The 14,195-nt window shown below is 36.7% G+C and overlaps 1 protein-coding gene across 3 annotated transcripts in view; it reads right to left on the reverse strand.

The window, feature by feature from the left end:
* LOC116408821 (cyclic AMP receptor-like protein A) overlaps positions 1 to 14,195 on the reverse strand; it is a 262,366-nt gene that overhangs the window by 196,190 nt on the left and 51,981 nt on the right. The gene's annotated exons all lie outside the window — the stretch shown is intronic.

Here is a 14,195-nt window from a genome sequence, read left to right on the forward strand (position 1 = left end):
TAGTACATTGTGTTCACACACAGAACAAAGGCAGTCAATACATGATAGGTTATATCAGCCAATGAATGAAAAGAGGCTTTTTTTCCCTATGAGCAACGTGCAGAACATCAAACAAATGATGACTCAAGTTATATATATGTATGTATATGCCAATCTGCATACATATAGTTACATAGTTAGATAGGGTTGAAAAAAGTCCATCAAGTTCAATTCTTCCAAGTAAACTTTACTTACCAATCTATACTATCACAATAGCCTTGGATACTATGCTTGTTCAAGAACACATCCAGGACCCTCTTAAAGGCATTAACAGAATCTGCCATTACCACATCATTAGAAAGGGCATTCCACAACCTCACTGCCCTCAAAATGAAAAACCATCTACGCTGCTTCAAATGGAAGCTCCGTTCCTCTAATCTAAAGGGTTGGCCACTGGTGCATTGATCGCTTTAATGGGAAAACACAACACCTGCCTATAATCCCCTCTAATGTACTTGTACAGAGTAATCATGTCCCCTCGCAAGCGCCTCTTTTTCAGAGAAACCAACCCCAACTTCGACAGTCTAACCTCATAGCTTAAAGATTCCATCCCCTTTACCAGTTTAGTTGCACATCTCTGCACTCTCTCCAGCTCATTAATATCCATCTTAAGGACTGGAGCCCAAAACTGCACTGCATACTCAAGGTGAGGCCTTACCAGGGACCTATAAAGAGGCAAAATTATTTTTTCATCCCTTGAGTCAATGCCCTTTTTTATACAAGACAGCACTATTTGCTTTAGTAGCCAGAGAATGACACTTCCTGGAATTAGACAACTTGTTATCTACAAAAACCCCTAGATCCTTCTCCATTAAGGATACCCCCAACAAACTACCATTCAGTAGATAGTTTGCCTTTATATTATTTCTACCAAAGTGCATAACTTTGCACTTGTCCACATTTTTTTGCACTTGTGCAATCTGATTTTTTTTCCAGTGACTGCTGAATTATCATAATTTTTGGCACCAGTATGGCTTAAATAAGAATAAACACCTTTTATAAACAGCACAATCAGCTAAATGGAGTAGTTTCAAGATTGCAATTGTTTTATACAATGCATTTTATTTTATAAGTCTTCACCTTTATCACATTTTGTTGTGTAACAACCTGGAATTAAAAGAGATTTAACTGTGATTTTTTTCCATTTGAGTTACACAACATACTTAACCTTTGGCTGGCTTATGACATAAGTACATCAGTGTTACATACTGTGAGAGTTTGCCCCATTCTCCCTGCCACATTTTAATACTGTTTGGGACAATCAATTAACATTTTCTCATTTAGGTTTTCCTTGACTGGGCCCCTTGGGCACTGTTATACTTTCTCCCAAGATTTGGATTTGTGGCAGACTAGAACAGGTACTTTTTTTTTCATTTGAAAAGATTTTTATTTCACAGTAGCCAGGCATATTAAGTATACATTTTGTACAACCAAGTGAACATTTTTTACAGTAGTCCATTATCTGACATCTGTACATTACAAAGTTTGATAGGAAGACATGCAATCAAACCTGCGCAATAAGTTATCACCTGACATTGTGGCTTATGTCAGAAGTCTTAATTTGGTTGTTTCAATGTGATAAAATATTTTTAACAGTTAAACAATAAACAAATAAAGATATACATAATGCAATGCAGTGGTGGGCAGTTCTTTTCTCGTGTGTAGAAAGAGTACCCAGTGGAGTTGCTGAACAGTGGCGTTTTGGCGTTTACCGCCAAAGTTCCCAATCTATACCTGTCCTGATTGGGTGCCTATTTATGTAAGGTTGCCAGATTTCTTTGAATTTGCTAACCTTATTATTCATCAGCAATGTGATTTAAGTTTTTTCAGATTTCATTTCAATGTGATTCAGTTACCATTATTTCTTGGCCTCTACAGCTATCCAAGATTCTAGCCGCTGAAGATATTTTGATTACCAGTAATTTAGTACATTTTAGTACATCTGGGGAGAATAGGTTGAGTAGGGCTATTTGTGGCTCTGGAGTTAAAGTTGAATCCCACACTCTCTTTACTTGTGGGCATTCCCACTACATGTGATTATGTACCTACCCCTCCACATCCTCTGAAGCATGTCGGGGCAAGTTACTCTGTATCCTGTTCAATTTTTGGGGTGTCATGTACCACCTAGCGATGGTTTTATTACTCGAGATCTTTGTGATATTTTCATACACTTCATTCCATAAGTCTTCATCAAGTAAGCTACCTAGATCAGCTGCCCATTGCTCTTGGAATTTAGGATGTGTACTCACGCCTTTTTTTGCGATCCTATTCATAACTGGTATAGCTTCCATCATAACCCCCACATGTGAATGCCTTCAGCCAATGTGCCAACTGTATATAGAACAGGTAATTTTGTACTGTATTATCTGTACCATTTAGCATTACAAATTATATAAATAACAGCCCTAATGCAATGTTACAAAAGTACTAGTGATCTGTGTGTAAGAAAATCCTTAACCAGACCCCGACTCTAAGCCACAAAACCTTAAGCTGCACATGATCCTAACCTGCAAAATGTTGCAACTGTAGGACCTGCACCCAACTCATGCCAATATCTTGCCCCTCTGAACACAGCTGCTCTCCTTTGCTTGTAAACTTTAGAGTTGTGATCACTATCAGGCAGTCACCACTAGCCAAGGAAAAATAAGTACTGGTAGTACATAGTATTGTATTGTAAGAGACTAGAAGTGCACTTGCCCATCCCTCCGACCCACACCCAACCCAAACTCGCCATGGTCGCCCAAATCGATCTGATGCTCTCAGGTCAATCCACTGGTCCCATGGGTTTTGGGTCAGCATGCACATAAAAAAAAACAAATATACCTACATTCCTAGCATTTGAAAGGACAGGCAGCCCCCCTATTAGTAAAGTACAAAATATTACTAAAAAAAATGAATATGTAAAATTGCAAAATGTAATGTATTACTTATGCATTACATACAGTCACTCAACGGAAAAGAATACATTCATTTATGGGATTTAGACTTAAAGATCCTGAATAGCTTATACTTATAAAATTGATACTGGATTTGTATGCAAACCCTCCAGGCTATTTCATTGAATTTTACTAAATAAAAAAGAAAGTATTTAAAACTTTTGAATTATGCATACAAATAAAAACATATATGGCTTAGTGGATTTATTTTCTTGGTTCAAGACAGCTGGGATGCTGCAAGGCTTGGAGTAACTGTTTGCTTGAAGAAGAGAGGAAAGAAGTAGGCTCTGTGAAAACCAAGTGATATTCAAAGAACTGTTTGCTGCATGGTAGAAACAGTGAAGGTTAAATGTATGATTCATATTGTTAACTAATTGCTATATTTTTCCTTTAAAAAGTAAAGGGAAATGTTATCTACTGCTTTTCATTTAAATCTAAGCCTGATATCTTAAAAACTAGGGCCAAATAATAGCATCTGTACAGTAAAGGTAAGATAAGTTGCTGCATCAACCATAGAAAAGAAGGCTGAAATAAATATTGCACAATTTAGAAAAACATATTTACTAACAGAGAAATATGATATTGTCACATATTGGGCCAGACTCCCAATGGTTCATCTCATGAAAACTTATGTGCAGATTTAATCTTAGGAGAAATAAACATTTTTTCCTAATTCAGTTCCAGTTTTGTTTCCAAAGACTTCAACAGTTTTCATGTGATAAACAGCGAGATAAGTTTTTCTCATTGAATTGCACCTGAAATTGAATTAGGAGCATTTCTCATAAAATTAAATGTGGCCCATTATGTCTTAACCCAGTGTAGACTGGGTTTTCTTCAACCAGAAACTGGCAAACAAAAAGGAGATAAATCAATTACTAATAAATATTCAATAGCCATATTTAATACTAGATAAGCATCTAGCCCACCTGAAATAGCAAAAAAAAAAAAAAGGGAGCACTCACCAGATGGGTTGAACTGCAACTAGGTACTCCGTGCTGCAACGTCTCAAACACGCCCCCGATCCAGGCAAAACTCAGTGAAATATAGATAAATTGTGGACGGAGCAGAGGAACATCCTTCCATAAAATATAACTTTTATTCAAACGATTAAAACCATCACGGAATTAGGCACCCACAGCTTTACGTGTTTCATGGCTTCTCGCCACTTCATCAGAAGCTACCTGGTGAAGTGGCGAGAAGCCATGAAACGCGTAAAGCTGTGGGTGCCTAACTCCGTGATGGTTTTAATTGTTTGAATAAAAGTGATATTTTATGAAAGGATGTTCCTGTGCTCCGTCCACAATTTATCTATAGCCCACCTGAAATCCCCTGTTGCCACCAAACTAAAGTGAGAAAGCCTTCTTAGGCTCATGCCACACGCGGCGTAGGGCTGATTTTTTTGGCAAGCGGAAAAACGCTTGCCAAAAATTCAGCCCTACGTCTGCTACTTGTGCCTGCACCCAAATGAATGGAATACGCTCGGGTGCGTATATCGGCTACATGTGCCTGCACCCGAGCGTATTCCATTCATTCCGGTGCAGGCACAAGTAGCAGGCGTAGGGCTGAATTTTGGGCACGCGTTTTTCTGCTTGCCGAAAAAAATCAGCCCTACGCCGCGTGTGGCATCAGCCTTACTTTGAAAAATCTTCCTATGCTGATATTGAGGACAGAATATCTTCTTACCTGCACCTTTCATTTAATTGGTGTGAAACATTTGACAGCTGTAAACAGTTCATTATTAAGGACAGGAAGGACCCATAAGGCTGATGCCACACGGGCGTATTCTCGGCAAGACAAAAACAGATTGCCAAGAATATGCCCCGCTACTGTAGTTTTCGCCTACCTTGTGCCTGCACCTGAATGAATGGAATACGCTTGGGTGCAGGCACATGTAGCCGATATCCGACAAAAAACGCGAGACTTCACAATCCTCGGAGGCTACATGTGCCTGTACCCGAGCATATTTCATTCATTCAGGTGCATGCACAGGTAGGAGCGTATGGCGATATTTCGCATACACTGTGTGGCATCAGTCTAAGGCCAGTCTAAAGGTGGCCATACACGCACCGATATTATCGTACGAAACCTCGTTTCGTACGATAATCGGTGCGTGTATGGCATGTCGGCGAGTCGACCGATATCGCAGGAAGCTGCCGATATCGGACGACTCGCCGATCGGACAAGTTTGAAAATTTTGATCGGGCGCCATAGAAGGCGCCTGACCAAAATTCTCCCTTCAGAGCTGAATCGGCAGAAGGAGGTAGAAATCCTATTGTTTCTACCTCCTTACCTGCCGATTCAGCCCTGAATGGTGTGTGGCGGATCTTACGATGTTTCGTGCGACCGATGGTCGTACGAAACATCGTCGGATCGCCACGTGTATGGCCACCTTAAGTCAATAGGGCAATTTCAGCACAATGCAGCCAGTAGCTTCTGACATATGTTTTTTGTTCTTTTTTTTTTTATGTACCTCCTGACAGCTCAAGTGTTTAAGAGGGGAATAACACTATAATGAAACTCCTTTTCATAACTTATATAATTTGAACAGCAACTTTTATACATAGAAACTTGTGCAAAAAATTGCACGAGGGATGATTTGCCCCAGGCTTATTATTGCATGAATGTAAAAAGCCTTTCAAATTCAGAGACATTACAAACAATACAAATGCTTTGATTTAAAATTAGTTCAGATACCACACTGCAAATTAAACTGGCCTAGTCACGTATTTGAGCTGATTAGCCTCACCTGCAATTTAAAGAGGTATGATCTGGCAGTAAGCTCTCCCATAGTAAGGTGTGCATGCTGCTCAAGGGGCTGAAGGAACCACAAAAGAACATTAATCCTGTTGAATCTGTTTGCTTGAAATTGGATGGTGCTTTTTTCAAGAGCATTGTTCCATTCATTTTCAATAAGGCTGAAAATCTTGAATTTTCTAATAAACTGGTAAAATAAGTAAAAGTTGCAAGATAATTCCCATTGATTTCAATAGAAACTCAATAGCTTTCACTCGACAAGTTTTTTTCTGGTATTCATTTTTTTTTTTTTTTTTTTTTTAAATAAATGCAGCTATTTAGGGTTTCAAAAAATATATATTCAAATCAAGAAAAACTTAATTTCTTATCCTAAGGTAACGCTCAAGAAAAAAAAAAATACATCCAAAAGCTGTCTGTTTTTTTTCATGATGGTGTTTTTCTTTCCATTAACATTCAGCCTCACTGGGATATGTTCTCCCTATCTGGACAATGGGACAAATTTTCCCAGCTAGCCTCCACAGTCATCCACTACACGGCAGCAGAGGAGCAGTGCATCTAGAATTCTAAGAAAAATTTTACACGCCACCCTAAATGGGTGTAACAGGTCAGGCCAAACCAGAGGAAATCTTGGAAGGGCAATTCAGTTTAGCCCCTAAAATGTCCATTTTCTTGAAATACCCTATATGTTAAAGCTCACCCACTGGGTTTTAAAGCGCAAGCCAGACTAAGATTTCTTTTCAGCTATCTTATTTAATTGTATCTTATTTAATTGTATGCAACTTTAGCTATAGGAATGGGGTTAAGAATTTAGATTTGTACACTTATACACTTCCCCACATATATACAAGCACATATTGCACAGTTTTATGTTTCAAAATGCCAGGCTTGAAATCTTTGCAAAACTTAATAATTTTTAAAAAAATCCACAGCACAGGGTCTGTGCAGAAGTGAAGGCTCAGCAGAGGGATGATTCTGAGGTGAATATTTCTTCAGCTGCACATTTTTGTTAACTATACATATGGCAAAGGTTGTTCTGTTCTTTTAATGTGAATGATTTGTGAATGTTGTACAAAGGTGAACAACCCCTTTAAAGGCATTAACAGACTCTGCCATTACAACATCTCTAGGAAGGGCATTTCACAACCTCACTGCCCTCACCATGAAAAACCACCTACGCTGCTTCAAAAGAAAGTTCCATTCCTCTAATCTAAAGGCATGGAATATTTTCTTACCATAAATTTAGGTAACACCCCGGTCCCCATAACACCAGTATAAGGAACCTAAAAAGATTAATTTTTAATTTGTTTAACCACTTTTGAAAATTGTAACCCTTACAATAAAAGAACTGCCAGTGTTTTAGACTCTAAGATAATCCGTATCTTTTAAAAGCAGATATAAGAATTCAAAATATAAAAATATGCCTATATATAGGCAAACCTGGTCTTTTTATATTTGTTCTATTTTTCTTTTTTTTGTCTCATTTTTTTCTACGAACAGCTTTACACAGCACATAAAGGCCAAAAGATCCAAACAGACTGTTAAAAAGCAAAATTTCCAGACACTATGATGTAATTTGCTAACCTGCCCCCCTTTCCCTCCTATCTCAAAGCAATAGCTATCAAACATACTCAGCTGGGCTTTCATATTTGTGCTTGCTCAGCAGTCCCATACGCAGGACAAGCTTCAGACCGCTGCTAACATGTTTTGTTTTTCTTTTAGAGTGGCAGTATGATGAATTAATTTTATCTTGAGACTAAAGCATGATACAGCAAAGTTATTTTATATCCATTCAAGTCAAAAATAATGAATTAATAATTCAAAATCTAAACTTACTCCACTAATTCTAGGCAAAAAGAAAGTTTAGCACAAGCTTTATTCATAGAACTTGTGTTAAACAACGGGTATACTGCCTCTTTAAAACACTGAGCAACCTTTTCTGTCATATTATAATGTGAAATGTAAAATCCCCATCTGTTATTAAAAAAATGTTTGGAAAAATCTTATGTTTTTATTATATTCATTATTATATTATACAAAATCATTTAATTATTTTAAAAGTAAAACAACTGACACACAGTAGCATGATTACTCTCATGTATATCCATTCTGATATTTTCATCAAATTTTCATGACAAGGGGACTCCTCAAGTGACCCTTCGCCTTGAGGCACCCCACTGAACCCCCTTGTTACATATCTCAATGAAACACCAGGAGACAGAGGTGGAGAAAATGGCCACAGCATTTATTCACATTTTATCAAATAAATAGGACCTTGCCAGCCTAACCCAAGGCAATATTCTAAAGCCATAATTCCATAAGAGGTCGCTACTATGCTCTGCCGTTCCTCGCTGAAGACTTGAATGAGTATTAGACTGCCTCTACCTACAGAGAGGATGGCCCCAAACTCTGCTACCAGCAGGAGCTGCATTACCAACCATGAGAGAAGTTCAGCAGCCCTGCTGCCGGTCCTGGATCTGCAGTGTCTCGATGATAGGAAATCCAAGCAGGCTGTCACCTAGCACAAGCAGTAGTAGCGTCTGTATCTATCAATCCACCGTGCAGTCACAGGAGAGAACCTCCTTTCTCCCTCTGCTAAAATGACCTGTGCAGTACTCTGGCAAGGTCCTACCGCTGCTGTGACAAATAAAACTTAAAATATATTATCATATATCCACTATTTTGATCCAGAGGAAGGCAAAAAACCCAACCTGAAGCTAGTGCCAATTATGCCTCAAGAGGGAAAAAATTCCTTCCTGACCCCCTGGGCAATCGGAAACATTCCCTGGATCAAGAAATCGTTGTTAACATGAATTAAACACAAAGCTGACTCTCAAGTTTATACCATATAAAGATACAGAAAGCACAATATAAAAATGCATTCAGGTAAAATTCAACATTCAGTTATTAATAGATAATATGAAAACCAAAAGAAGAGAAACTCCTGACATTTCTCAAAATATGCAAAAAGAGGCAGGGTGGGTGGGATGTTTCTACCTGCTCAGAAGATAAGGAAGTGAATGCTTTTCTGACATCACATCCCTCTCTTTCTCCGCCCCTCCCCAGGCCAGCCTTCTCCTGCCTTAACTCTTTCCTTCTTACCTAATCACAGTTGCACCTGGTTCTGCCAATCTCTAAACATAAACCAGTGTAATCTGGCTGCTGGTTATTCGGATCCCTTGTCATGCAGCCCCTACGCTTAAATCTCCAGGGCTTTCCTTTCTATGTATTTTCTATTCTATTTATTTAATAAAAAGTTCAGTTAAACATAGTGCCAAAGGTTATTCCTATGAAGGTTTATTATATATAATTATAACTACAATTATGTTCATAGTCACACAATACATTAACTTTCCTAGAGTAGAGCATAGGAAAAAATCTTAACCCTGGTTTAAAATACAATACAAGGCCCCCTGCTTATTTCTCCCATTCTCTTATGCCCACCATCTTAGTCCCACAGCCTTCATACCCATCTCCTTCTCTATATTTTTTCTTTGATAAAATACAGAAATGTATTTTTATTTATGCCCATGTGGCCCTTTTAAGTCCTAGAAGCCCACTGGTAAGAAGAGGATGCAAATTAGCATCTCTTTTGGCAAATTGTGCACATGTTAAAGAATACATTTCCCTTTTGCTTTTGTATACAAATGGAAACACTTCAGACACGCAATATCATTAATTCTGCAGCATTGCACCTGATTCATATTGCTACTGAAACTCTGGAATTACCACTAGGTCCAGGCTGCTGTTAATTTTAGGGTTCTCTTGTGTCCAAGCTGGTAAAATTATATATATATATATATATATATATATATATATATATATATATATATACACATATATATAAAATTGCAGAATGGAGAGCACACCAAAATTTGAATGCAATACCTGGGTGCCAGAGCAGCAAAAATTGGAATAGACGGGAAAAGTGTTGGCACAGGATTCTCATGATGAATACTCACGGACAACAGAGCATAGTAGGATGCAATAAAGTGAGATTTATTGGTCCAATACATATATATGCTTTATAAATTAATAGTGCCACAATTCTATAAAAAAAAAACTGGAATATGCCAATATCACTTAAAAATATGTTGTCGACTGTACATAAATATTTTTTTTTTTTTTTTGTAAACTTTTTATTAGTGATAAAAAAGGCATGTTATAATACAGGCATAACATTGTCAATAAAACAGTTCCGGATTCAAATGCATAAATATTTTAGAAGAAAAAAAAAACAGTGGCTGGGAAGAAGATCAGCTTGGTTCCAGCAGCAACAAAATAAGATTTTCTTCAAATTTAAGTTGAATTTTACATTACTATTAAATTGCATTTTTACAAAGAAAGCTTCAATGTTTTGTATGGATATTGAGAGCATATACAATAGGACTGGAGACTGGAGAATCTAAAAAAACAAATTGTAATTAAATGCAATTTCCATTCAAAATACATTTCCAGAAACGGTTTTCCTAAACAAACCTAAAAATAGAGGAATATAAAGTAACGCTGTTAACTCTAACTCTTGAATAGGAGTTTGACCTTATAAATACAAAATAACATTAAAAAAATAAAGTATATTGCCACACAAGAAGTTATTTCAGTAATCCAACACTCTATTAGGGCATCTGCATTGAAAGAATAATCAAAATTACCTTTGCATTACCATATTAAAGTGGGCATCAATTTAACAGAAAATGGGCAAAAAATAAAATAAAATAGGAAAAAATGATAATCAAGCCACTTTGAGATTATATCGATATGTTTTTAGAACTCTGTATGTTGAACTCAGCACACTGACACTTCTATTACTGTTTGAATATGACTACTGACCCTATAATATAATACCCCAGTATTTCATGTACATAACCATTATTAAGCAATGAATTCCTAGCCCTTTGCACCCATGAAATAAAACTGCCTATAAAAGCATAAAGCCCGTGACTATAAAATAAAACTAAATTAAAATGCATGTGATGTAATCAGTTACAGAATGGTATGTTGAAAGCTATGCTAATGTTCTTTCCAGAGCAAGATCATTCACAGAGCAATATCTTTTATGAAAACACCAAACCACAAACAGCATATTTTAAAAAATGTCAGAGTCTGTCCCGTCATTTATCAGTTGTTTAAGTAATGCATTTATAAAATGGCTATTTCTTGAAAAATAACCTGCATCAGTGGACTGTTTAGCAACTGGTATTTAAGAGTATGGACATCTAATTTGTCCTACCTTGCATCTGCCAGATCCTTTATTACATGTTGCTATTGTTTAATGTTAGGCATAATAATCTATAAGAACTCATGCAGATCAAAGCTAGACTGTAGTAAGAAGCCATTTGCTAAAATCTACCCCACCCCCCCAACATTCCATATTTATTGTCCATGTCCCTAACTCACCAGATCACACTCAAAGTCCACCCAAACCCTTATCCAAACTCTTGTCTTGTGGTCCTCAAAATAAAGGGCAGATGAAAAAATATCCAAGTTTGTTGATTTACAAAAGGCTTTCAGACACTTTTTATTTCAGTTACCAGTTTATGCGGGCATGCCTGGACAATTGATAAAGCAGTTAGCTAACCCAAATAGTATTAAGCATGTATGTCTGGACTATTGATCATGCAATTTGCCAGCCCACATAGTACTGTGCACCACAAATCAGGGATAATCCATTGATTATTGCTTTGATATGGAGCTTCAAAGGCACTTTCTTTAATAAAGCAATCCCAATTACAGCATAATAATAAAGAAGGAAGGAATCCATGTACCCTCACTCTCATTGTGAGGAATATAGAGATTTTCTTTATAAAAATAAAAGATATGTTTCCACCTTCTCATTAATGTACACTAAAGACCCTAACGTACTTATGGTGTGATTAGTCGAGTTATGAATCCCTTACTCCTCACACCTGTCAGGGAGTCAATGTCAGTGTTAATATTGTTCTTTTCATATTAGTGGTTCCTCACATTTATCACAATGTCAACATGCAGTTAAAATTAGTATCTGGCCTCTGAAAAAAACGTTGTGCTCCACTCTCTCCATGCATGATTTTTATTTAGTTTGTTCTATATGCTGAGATATTCACTAATTTAATAAACTTCCTGTGAGTGGAATTATTACTGTAATTAATTAAACATTATGTGAATGAAAGATATTGTCTGCTGTGGATGCCTAGGGGTTATAAAATAAAAACATTTTCATAAAAATAGACTTTTTTAGTAGTACATGGGACCTGTTCTCTTGAGACCTTAAGTTTTTCCGGATAAGGGACCTTTATATAATTTGGATCCCCATACATTAAAGGGATAGTTCACCTTTAAGTAAACTTTTAGTATATAATACAATGTCCCATTACTAGCAACTTCAAAAGTAATTATAATTTATATTTATCGTTTTTAAAGCTCAGAAATACGTTATCCAGAAAGCTCAGAATTACAGGAAGGCCATCTCCCATAGACTCCATTTTAATCAAGTAATTTAAATTTTGAATACATGATTTCCTTTTTCCCTATAATAATTAACAGTACCATGTACCTGATCCCAACAATAATATAACTAATCCTCATTGGAGGCAAAACAATCCAATTGGGTTTTTTTAATGTTTAAATGATTTTTTGTAGGCTTACAGTATAAAAATTAAAATTAGGTAAAGACCCAGGTCCAGGGCATTTTAGATAATAGGCCATATGTCTGTACTGTATATAATCCTATTGTACATGATCTCAATATCCATACAAAACTACCCTAAAATGTTAGTATAGATCCCTGAAACAGAAACTGTCCCTATGTAAAAAGAAAAACGGTAAATATCTTAATAGCCCCTCACATAAAAATACCTCAGCAATATGTTTTCCTGTTCCTTTAGATGTATAAATAGATTTGAAGTGGCTGTGTGTTCTTTTCTTGGCATCTTAAATGGTACCAATTCAAATTTCTATGCCAGAACAATTCTGGGACAACCATATGATTATATCTTAGTCCTACAAATGGAGCTCTATTGGCGAATGTAATATGTATTGGCACTTTCTTACAAATTTTGTGTTTGCGCAACAAAAACCTGCTAACAAATCCTTTGCATTTCTTGTGACACAAGGTTTGCGACTGCGATTGCACAGTGAATGTAATAAAACTTCTTAAAGAAAAGGTCACAATTACGCCACCTTCAAGCAGGTGTTAAACATGTACCTTGGAACAGGGCAAAGCCTTTAATAATTTTATCACACATTTGACCTCCATTGTTTAAGGATTAAGGATTGTTTAAGTAAAGTATACTCTCCAGAGGTGAACAGTATGGAAAAAAGCATGGGCTAACAAAACAAAGGCCAGAAGGGAGTACTGTGTGGGATGTGGTTATATGTGATACATAGGAAAGAAGAACATTAAAAACATACAATGATATTTACCTACGAACTGATAAGAAAGAACAAAAAGAAAACCTCCATTAATAGTGAGCAAAGTCATATGAAAAATGCAAGCTTTTGCAAGTTTTGCAAGAAATAATTCCAACTTAGCATGCTTTATATAGCATATGAAGGCACACAAACCCTGCAAGAGTTTTTTCTGACAATGCAACCATCAATCTTTCCAGGCAATAACTGAAAACGTATTTTATGTTTGAAGTAATGACAATTATTCACAGTATGAAACATACTTAAGTGGCAGTAGCCTCAAATGAGGAAGGGTGTGCCTTATCCACCATACATGACAAGTCAGATAAGCATGATCTTTTATCTTTGAGTCTGTTAACTATAACTCATGGAAAAAGAAGAGCAAGCCGTAGGCATATACAAATGATTCTATCAACCTGGTAAATTGTCCACAGGCCTAGACTGGAAATATATAGGAATATATTGGTAAATGGAAAAGAGGCTGATTTAAAGGACCAGTAACACAAATATTTTACATCAAACACATGCCTTCTATACATTATTATTAGCAAATTTATCATACAGAAATATTAATAAGTAGATTTTAAATAAGTAACCTTACCAAGTATTGATAGGGCTCAGGCAGCAGCTCCTCTTGTGACAAACTTCCGGTCAGCTTCCCCTCCGCCCCCCCCCCCCCCCCTGTACAATCTCAGCAGCACGTTCGCTCCCAAAGAAATCAAAACAGAGCAGAAGCTAAAACAGCGTTCGTTGCCCACCAATCTCCCAGAACTGGCATGAAAAAAAGCTATAAATCACATTCTCCTGGATCGCTAGAGAATGCAGGAAACTAACTCCTGGATTTAACAGGAAGTAAATCAGTCGCTACATCGCCCTTTTTACTGTGCCCTATGTATACAAGGTAGTGTCATTTATTCATTAACAACTTAGGATATTGTAATTTTTCTATGTTATACTGTATATGTTAATCAAAGTGTTTAAAGGTAAATTTGCATTTTGAAAATTTAGTGTTCCTGTTCCTTTAAAATTAAGATCTGTCTGAAAATGCATATTTTCAACCTCAGTCCACACACTGTTGTTGCT

This window comes from Xenopus tropicalis, chromosome 2 (assembly GCF_000004195.4).
Source record: "Xenopus tropicalis strain Nigerian chromosome 2, UCB_Xtro_10.0, whole genome shotgun sequence".
Classification (NCBI taxonomy): domain Eukaryota; kingdom Metazoa; phylum Chordata; class Amphibia; order Anura; family Pipidae; genus Xenopus; species Xenopus tropicalis.